The sequence below is a fragment of the Oreochromis niloticus genome, linkage group LG16 (genome assembly GCF_001858045.2).
Source record: "Oreochromis niloticus isolate F11D_XX linkage group LG16, O_niloticus_UMD_NMBU, whole genome shotgun sequence".
NCBI classification, from domain to species: domain Eukaryota; kingdom Metazoa; phylum Chordata; class Actinopteri; order Cichliformes; family Cichlidae; genus Oreochromis; species Oreochromis niloticus.
Genome location: NC_031987.2, coordinates 10957787 through 10965658, shown reverse-complemented (window position 1 = coordinate 10965658; position 7872 = coordinate 10957787). Strand labels below are relative to the sequence as shown.

At 40.0% G+C, this 7872-nt stretch overlaps 1 pseudogene; it reads left to right on the top strand.

The window, feature by feature from the left end:
• The first annotated feature begins 3201 nt into the window (after positions 1-3201).
• Positions 3202-7027, top strand: LOC109197448 (olfactory receptor 52E8-like; annotated as a pseudogene).
• Positions 7028-7872: the final 845 nt, after the last annotated feature.

The following is a 7872-nucleotide window of genomic DNA, read 5'->3' as shown; positions in this document are numbered from 1 at the left end:
ACACAGCAGAGATGCTGTCAACAGAGAGATAGAGTCTCTTACTGAACAAAGATTTATTTTCTCTTAAACAGAAGCATTTTACATGATTGCCTTATCTTTGGCAAATTAAATCCATACAGAAATGGGGTGAGCATTGGTTGACAAATGAGAAGATATATAGGCAAAATTATATGGACTTCATCAGGTACCTGAGAAACTAAAAACCTGAAGTCAATAGAGTAACAAATACACCCGACAAAAAGGTTTGACACAGAGACAATCTGAGGGGTGCAAGTAGTCACAGCTTTCTGCTTGTTTTCTGTGGATGTTTTTCGACAAACTCTCAAAATCTTCACATAAGAGGCTGAAATGAGACTGAAGGGTATGAAAATACTCATTATAACAAAGAATATGATAGATATAGAGCTGTGAATTGAAACTGAACATGAAAGTCGAATTATTAATTGGTGGTCACAATATACATTATCAATAATATTTCCACAAAACCTTAAACCAAAGATGAACGAAAATGAGAGTAAAAAACTAACAAATGAAAAAATCCACACAAGCAGAATCAACATAAACACTCTCTCTGTGTTCATAATGACATTATAGCTAAATGGATGACAGATTGCGATATATCTGTCATAGGCCATGGCTGCTAAACTGCAAAACTCAACAGAAGCAGTTGTGTACATACAACACATCTGCAGAAAACACCACGGCACAGTCACCTCATGGCTGTCTGAGAACATCTGTGAGAGCAAAAGAGGATAGAGTGATGTGCTGCTGTTTATTTCATTCACACATAAATTACAAAGCAGTATATACATTGGCTCATGCAGCCTTCTGTCCACACGTATGACCACAATAAGGATTGTGTTGGCCACACATATAAAGAGGTACCAGAACAATATTGTTACAAAATACATGTATTTTAAAGCTCCAACATTTCCATAAGCAGCCAGCACAAATGACACAATCTCACTTGAGTTTCCCATTTTCTGATTTTAATATCAGAAAATGTACCATTTATATACCATTTATAATCATATGAATGGTCCTTTTAGATATAAGAGTACTAGATCCCAATGGCTGAGCAAAGTTTGTATTATATTGTTCAAATGCTGTTTACATATACATTACCTCATTATGATATGTTCCTTCTCAACAGCTTTTACACCTGTGATACAATGTGCACATTAGCAATCATAAAACAAACACCAAGCAGTTTTACATTGTACTTGATTCAGGAGATTCATCACGTTAGGAACACATAACAATAAGTTCAGCTTCTTCCCTCCCAGCTGAAACAAACCTGCTAACATTTATAACTGCAGCACAGAGAAGGAGAAATAAGGTGGGCGGGGCTGGACTTAAGGTTAAAAGCTAGAAACAATGACATTCTTTTCCTTTAACAGACATTTCTCACATTTCTATTTCTTTTAAGTGCGATACATTATTAAATTATAACTTCAAAAAAAATTGGTTTCCAGTATTGTAGATAAAGAAGATAACCCTTTTTTTGGTCATTCTTAAGGGAAATTCAACTTTCTCTGTTTTTAGGTGATCCAAAGCCTAATTTGAATGTACACATTCAAATTAGTTTGTCTTTTGTCATGTATGTGATTCTATGACCCACTGAAGTCAATTGAAATGTGAAATGTACAAGCCAACAAAACCACCTAATTTGAGATGAGATACTAATATCACCAAAGTGGAACCCTTCTGCACTTGAATCTGGAAAGAAATACTGTCCATAAAAATTATGAACATAAACAATGGCAAAGGAGAGCCCTGGGAAGTCCCACTAGGAACAAGTCAGACTTCTTGCTAGCAATGTGAACCAAGCTCTCATTGCAGTTTTAAGTGGATCAAATGTTGTTGTACATCACATGGCATAAAGAGGTCTTCCAACATTCCACGACCAGGACAAAAACGGCTTTGTTCCTCCTCAATCTGACATTTGACTTACAGATAGACTCTAGTACCCTTGCAGGATGGCTGAGTAGCATAATCCATCTATAGAGCACACTATTCAGCCTGCTTTCTTAAAGATGGGAATCAATCTGTTAATCCAGAGTTACTACCCCATATTTCCATGGAATGTTGCAGAGGCGTATCAACCAAGACGGCCCCAACATCCATGGCCTCGAGAGTCTAGTACTACTCTCACCTCCTGAGTCACCTGTTGGTTTGCCAGAATTGATCCCAGGTGGACAGGAAGTTTTGATCCATGGCCTCAACAAACTACGCACACAACTACATTTTTGCTTTAACACTATCAAAACCACACTCCGCTTGGCCTTCTAGAACCTGTAAGCTGACTATGAAGTCCCACAGGCTACTCAAGCCTGATAGGACTACTGCTTCAGCCTGATGGTTCCCTTCACCTCGGGTGTCCACATCTGACTCAGGTACTTCTAACACACAGGCCACATTTATCTAGCTACAGATGCGTGCCTCAATAGTGAAATACCCCCTGATCCAACTCAACACCAGGTGGTGATCATTTGATAACTCATTCTTCTCGCCACCCTAGAATATACAGCCACAAATCTGATGATACTATTACAAAGTCAATCATCAGCCTGTGCTGCTCTCTGGCTGAGAACACCATGCCCTCCCATGTTTTAAATACACTTTAGAACAACACGCAGCAACACTACTCATGAGCCGGAGGAGGTAGGTATGGGGTCTTTAGACACCCCCGCTCTCTGTTAGCCATTGGGGCGGAGGGGCTGGGCGGAGGTGTTGGCCATCCGATTGGGATCTGGGTTGGGGGGCCTCCCTGCTGTTGCGGGGCCAGAGGTGGTCTGCTTGCCTCCACCCCGGAGAGAAGGGCAACATCTCCTGGGTCTAGGCGCAATTTCCTCCTCTGGGGACGAGAGTACCTGGACTTGGGGTATAGAGTATGTTTGGGGAGTGTGTTTGTATGTACAATGTCCATTTTTGTCTGTCTTTACTTTGGGTGAGTGCTGAGTATTTGTATATGTGTGCATGAGGGTAGGAATGTACGTTTGTGTCTGCGTGTTTGTCTATGTATATATATCAGGTCGGATCTCAGACTCCACCTCTCTGAGAACATCTCAGGCCCTCCAAAGTGTGGATGCCTATCTCCCCTCACTACACTTCCTGCCGGTGGCTGATGCCCTCAGGTGTCGGTGCGTTGGAGGTTCTTGGTGTTCGGGGCTGGGCACTCAGCCCGAACACAGCGGCTGCATGGCGAGGCCTGCCGCCCGTGGCTCAGTCGGGCCTCTTCCGGGTGTGGGGGCCCTCAGGCCTCTGACCTCTGGGCCTGTGACTCGGTTCACTCTGGCACAGCTGGCTGCTGGCAGGGACCGCAGGCAGCCCCCTCTGACGTCTGCTCCGTGGCTGCTGGGTGACCCCTCATCTGGGGTCTCCTCAGCTCTTCCCATGAGGGTGGCACGGATGCCCCTCCGGTGGTCCTCCTTGGGCTCTCGCACTCTGGGGCCTCTGGATATCTGAGTTGTGAATCTCCTCCATGCCTGCTTCATGCCCTGGGGGACGGGGCTATGGCTCTCCATATCCTCTAGCAGATCGTTACGTGGAGAAACCTTGCACTGATCCACACAGGTGTGCACACAGTTGTACACACGGGTGTTCACAGACACTTGTTTGCACTCGTTATCTTAGGCTCTTTAATGCTAGATTGCAAGCAAACAATACATTTCTCCTAAATGACTTCTTTACCTCATGTGAGTTTGATTTTATATTTCTGATGGAAAAATGGAAAATTTACCTGTTTCTCTGAATTTCATCTCTTTAAAGAAAAGCACACAAAGTATGAGATACCACCAAACAATTTGAAGATGAAAGTTATCATGGTAGATGCAGGAGCAACATCATAAATGACATGTGTCCCACCCACCTGCTCTGTGTTCACTGCTATGTGTAGGTGTAGTCAATAGGGGTGGGATTTGATTATCGATTCATTGATTAAAATCGATTCTAGCTTGGATAACATGATATCGATTCATTAAAATCCTGAATCGATTTTTTAATATAAATTTATTTTGCCCGAAATGCCAGAATCTCAGGTTAAACCTCACAAATTTTCAACAACCACCAAACAGCTAAAACAGTAAATGAGAGCAGGTACACATTCTGCACAAAGACGTAAACACAAAGCGTGGACCCGCCTACGGATCAGAATCAGTGAGATATCACCTTTCTCACCCGATGGCACGGACACAGTCGGGGCTGAAAGCCGACAGCTCACTGATTCTGGTGTTTCGGGTCTGCGCTTTGTGTTTACATCCTTTTTGTGCTAGATTCTGAAGCTGCAGGTTTTATCTCTCTCCAAACAATATTGACTGAACCAGCAGCAAAAGAAGATCCAAACTACGCTTCACATAAAAATCGTCATGAATTCCGTCTTACTTTTGCTATTTTGCTTCCACCACGATAAAAATCACACTTCATGCACAGCTCTCTCTCTCTCTCTCACTCAGTATACTTCAAGAACATTTTCCCGTCAAAAAATCTGTTTTCTGCATTATTCGCTTGCTTGTTACGCACAAGTCTGCCGCTGCTTACAGCGCTGTCGGCTGCTGTTTTTTTCCTTTTACTTACTTCCAAAAAAGAAAGCCTCGTTTCTGCTGTTCAATACTGAACAAATGTAAACTTTTTAAAATTATGCAAAATTGCAAAACGCTTAGCTGTGTCTCTAATAAAACGTCTGTAACTTTGCTCTGTTTCACTTCAGCAGCATCAGGTAATGTTGATATGTTGATTAATGGTTTTCTTTCGTTTTTGATCTACTGCAGAATATTTTTATAAAATCCCAGGCCAGGAAAATTGCCTTCATGTTTTTCTGTGTTTTATCCTCAGTTACTTTGACACAAAGGCATCTGCTGTGATGCTTACACCTTTGATAAAGTCTTGCAAGTGTCAGTTTTCTTTTTATAGATATAAGAATATGGAAATGTACTGATGCATGATCTGAATTATAATATTTCTGAGTGTCTGAGGCAAAATGTCCCTGATTCGAATCGAATCGAATTGAATCGAATCGTGGATTGAATCGATTCGGGACCTTGTGAATCGGAATCGAATCGATTCTAGAAATCAGTGACGATACTCAAGGACTAGTACTCAAGGGCTGGCAGGAAAAAAAGAGTGCTGTGCTGCAAGATTTGTTCCCTGAGAGACTGAGGTTTTTGAGTTGAAAAAGTATTAGATATAAGTTTGCAACAAACTCTGCTACACTTATTGCAGTAATGCATAGTTTGTATAAGAGAGATGTTTTATTTTTGCAAATTTGAGCATTTTAATTACAAATTGATGTCAAATATGATGTCAACAAAATTCTAAGTTGAGAATTATAGCTAGCACAGCATAACTAATATTTGAATTACTCTTCTGATCCTGTCTGTTGATAGGTCAGGCTTTTTTTGTATGCTGGATTGTTGCTGAGGTGGATTCCTCCAGTGAATTAAATGGCGAGCCTTTCCACCTGGACTTACAGAGACGGAGAATCCCTTTTTTGAGAATCTGATTTCCTCATGTAAGAATCCATCACATAATGAACAATGATTAAAATGGTACACTTTCCCATTTTTTAAAAAGACAGACTTTTTGTTCCCGATAAATGTTGTTAATTTTCTTTCTTAGAGAGAAACATTAAGTTGGTCCCTGCAAAAGTATTGTAGGCTAAAGACAGGATAAGATTGCTTTCCTTTGATTGCGGTAGAAAATATAGTAATAGAAATGAGAGGGGTGTCCAAATTCATAGGCTGCATCCTCCTGAGGCCGCTTTTGTAGGCTGATTACGTCACATCGACGCGACAAAGGCTGTCCAAATTCGTAGACTCCTCCGACAAAATGTGCCCTCCTTTTTCCCGAATTTGAAGGATGGGTTGGGTGTGTCCTTCGTGGCCCACCATATCCCAGAATTCATAGTGCGGCTCAGCCAATTCCAGTTTTCAACAATGGCGGCCGCTACTAAGTTTATAATATTACTCTTATTACTCTTTCTGGGTCACAAAATAAACTTTTAACAAATTTTCAGGCGAGAATGTAGCTGTGTAAACTTCAAATATCTGCTCGGTTTATCAAGATATCACATATTTGCAAAAGTGCGCCGATGTTTTCGGAGACGTCTGTTATCCACCAGATCAATAGCTAGCCGGGAGCTCGAGGGTCACTAGAGCCGCCGAGAATGGCAAACCCCCGGCACATCATTTTCAGATCACCGCGGTCTTTTGCTACTCAGGTTAAACGTAATATACAAGTCACTTAGATAACCTAAAAATGTTACTGTTTGGCTTTTTTCAGTGTTTTATTTGTTCCTAAGTAAATCGGTTTGGCTGAGATTAAAGTTTTTAGATTAGATTAGAAATTAGAATTAGAAAACCCCCTCGGGTGGTTTTCACACAGCTGAATAAACGTCAAACAGAAAACTGATTAAACAAAAGTGTAAGATGGTTTTTTCCCCCCCAGATTTTGCCTTTGATCTGTTGTCTGACACTCATCTAATTTTATATCATCATCATGTTTGATGCCTTTTTCTAGATTTTGTTTTATATTTAAACACAAAAGCAGACTATTTTACTCCTAATGTCTTATGAAAGATATGTGACCATATGTAGACCACTGGAGTATCATTCTGTAATCTCTGTACAAAGGACTGCTGTGTTAGTCACTCTGTCCTGGCTTGTTCCTCTCTGCTTTGAGATTCTCATCATAAGCTTTACATGACTTAAATTATTTGGATCCAACATAAACAAGCTTTACTGTGTGAACTTGTCAATTGTCAAACTTGCTTGTGGTTCAACAAAAGTGAATGCATTGCATGTTCATAGCAAGCAGGAAAAAGTTCAGACAGACTTTTGTGTCACATTTATGTTGTCTGCTTAATATCTATGTCTCGACTGCTTTGCTTTTTGATCTCATGTACTCGAGGTTTGGATCAGCATCTCTGCCACAGCATTTAAAGAACTTCATGGCCATTGAATTCCTCATCATCCCTCCTATCTTAAATCGAGTTTGTTACGGTTTGAGCCTGACTAAAATTCAAAGATGAATGCTTTTTAATATTGCATATGCCAGCCTACACAAAAATATCAAAGTCTAATATTTGTAATTTCATTTGACCAATTTTGATGTTTAGTGTTTTACTGTGGTTTCAGAATAAATCTGTCAAGTTACTGTCAAAGAAAGAAAAATACTTTATAAATTTATTAAAAGAGCAATAGAAAAAGGGAACATGACAGAATACTCATTTATCAAGTGCAAATCAAGGGAATAAAAAAATTAACTAAATCACACAGCTTTCTATTAAGAAAGTGCCCCGGTTTTAAAAATAAGTAAAAGCAATTTTTGGATTTGCCATGAAGTTTTTCTAACACTGAGATAAGATTGTTTAAAAAATATTATTTGGGGAAATCACAAAACTAAAAAAAAAGAAAACTGAAGGAAACTCGTTAAATGTTAAAGGTCCATTGAAGCAACCACTACATGATGAAGAAGAAAGTGCTTTTATCCCAGATTCACACTGAACTCTCCTCTGAACTCAGACATTCTATACATTAGAAACAAATCTAGTGCCAGACAATTTAGTGCACAAGTTTCACAGTTTTCTTCCTTTTAAGTCTTTTTTATTAGACAAAGGTTTCAATGCCATGTTGCTAATGGTGTTGATTGTGGTGAAATCTTCTTTGTTGTTAAAGTTATGGTATCTTAGGTCAGTCTGATCAGATTAACTACATTTTTCAAAGATAAAACTTTTAAATTGGTCAGATATGACTGGAACAAAACATGAGGCCAAGAATCCGGCTTTACCACGTGATCGTACTTGCCACCAGGTGTGGATCAGTTGACAGATTAGGTCAACTGTGGTTCTTGCTTGAAAAACATCTTGATGAAAGC